Here is a 1737-nt window from a genome sequence, read left to right as displayed (position 1 = left end):
TACTTGTCCTACATGTCCTACCTGTCCGATCATCCTAAGCTTTGGACACTTCCATCATTGCAGTTACTAGTTGTATTTGCTGGTCTTATTGCCCTTTTCCTATTTTATAGGTAATAGTTCTGCAGGTAGTTCTATTTGTTTAATGTTATCTTTGAAAGTCTTATTGTACTGTGTTGGCATTGATTTGCATGGTGTGGAAATGTTTCAGCCTTTTAGATTGTGATTATGTCTTTAATGTAGGTAGTACAAGCATAATATTATTCATGTATCTGAGCTGATTTACATTTTATTTCGGTATGAAATGGTTGTTTTGATACGTCCCCCATGGAGGGGACCACATATTGAACGGATTGTGTGAGTGAGTGATTAATAGACTGGGTGCCCCTGGATGGTCAGCTAATTAGCTGCATGTGTTGTGAGGGAGAGGCCCTGTCCGTGCGCGGCCCCCTTTTCCCGCCTTTTTTTTTTATTTTTATTTTTTAAACGAAGGTGACACGCTGTTTGTGCGGTGGACAGCTGCGCTGAGGTAAGGCATGATGTCATCTTTGCCTTTTGAATTTTCCCTCATGTTTGTTAAAATGATTGCTGTCTTTTGAGAGGACAGGAGGACAGGGAGGAGTCGGGGCCCCGAGGACGGCGGCTGCGACGCCCCTGGGCATTCTACTCCGAGCGGGGGCGTCACGCAGGCCCGGCTAACGGCGACCGGCTTGGCGGCGGCCCCATATCGACTCGGGTCTCTCTTCATCCCGTATAAATCTTTCGCCTTTTACTAAAGATTTCCGTGGAGAGGGATAGCGATGAGTTCATGGTATTTTTGGAGGCTCTGTCCAAGCAGAGCTGCACTGCTGCTGTCAAAGGAAGACTGGGCCCGGCTTAGCGGCTGGCGTTAGCTGCCCGGTGGCGCGGCTGTGGTCTCCCTGGATCACGCGTGGACTCGCCGGGTGACACCTGCCAGAGGGGCTGGTGAGGGCTGAGCCGCGCCAGCTCCGTCGGCATCCCGCATGCCGGCGCCCGGCGGGGCGCAATTTGTGGGTATCGCTTCTCGGCCTTTTGGCTAAGATCAAGTGTAGTATCTGTTCTTATCAGTTTAATATCTGATACGTCCCCCATGGAGGGGACCACATATTAAATGGATTTTTGGAACAGGGAGCCGGAAGTGGGGCTTGCCCCGTCCGCTCCACGCATCGACCCGGTATTGCAGTGCTTCCGGGAATGGTGCACCTCTACTGCCCCCTGTTGTCGAAAGGCAGAACTGACTGACTGACTGAGTGAGTGAGTGAGTGAGTGAGTGACTAATAGACTGAGTGCTGTGAGGGGGGGGCCCTGTCTGTGCGTGGCCCCCGTTTCCCGCTGTTTTTCTTTTTTTTTTTTTTCTTTTTCTAAAGGAAGGTGACACACTGTTTGCGGTGGACAGCTGCACTGAGGTAAGGCATGATGTCATCTTTGCCTTTTGAATTTTCCCTCATGTTTGTTAAAATGATTGCTGTCTTTTGAGAGGACAGGAGGACAGGGAGGAGTCGGGGCCCCGAGGATGGCGGCTGCGACGCCCCTGGGCATTCTACTCCGAGCGGGGGCGTCACGCAGGCCCGGCTAACGGCGACCGGCTTGGCGGCGGCCCCATATCGACTCGGGTCTCTCTTCATCCCGTATAAATCTTTCGCCTTTTACTAAAGATTTCCGTGGAGAGGGATAGCGATGAGTTCAGGGTATTTTTGGAGGCTCTGTCCAAGCAGAGCT

General features: G+C 51.6%; 3 non-coding genes across 3 annotated transcripts; all 3 read left to right on the top strand.

Annotated features, from left to right (window-relative positions):
• Positions 1 to 725: 725 nt before the first annotated feature.
• Positions 726 to 839, top strand: LOC140579992 (U5 spliceosomal RNA). Its single transcript, XR_011983775.1, has one exon. It is a non-coding gene; the product is annotated as a U5 spliceosomal RNA (small nuclear RNA).
• A 195-nt stretch (positions 840 to 1034) lies between these two features.
• On the top strand, positions 1035 to 1226 carry LOC140580135 (U2 spliceosomal RNA). The gene has a single exon (XR_011983905.1). It is a non-coding gene; the product is annotated as a U2 spliceosomal RNA (small nuclear RNA).
• Positions 1227 to 1623: 397 nt separating this feature from the next.
• Positions 1624 to 1737, top strand: LOC140580254 (U5 spliceosomal RNA). The gene has a single exon (XR_011984013.1). It is a non-coding gene; the product is annotated as a U5 spliceosomal RNA (small nuclear RNA).

The sequence above is a fragment of the Paramormyrops kingsleyae genome, chromosome 18 (genome assembly GCF_048594095.1).
Source record: "Paramormyrops kingsleyae isolate MSU_618 chromosome 18, PKINGS_0.4, whole genome shotgun sequence".
NCBI classification, from domain to species: domain Eukaryota; kingdom Metazoa; phylum Chordata; class Actinopteri; order Osteoglossiformes; family Mormyridae; genus Paramormyrops; species Paramormyrops kingsleyae.
The sequence above is the reverse complement of the archived record's forward strand: the minus strand, read 5'-3'. Positions and strand labels throughout refer to the sequence as shown.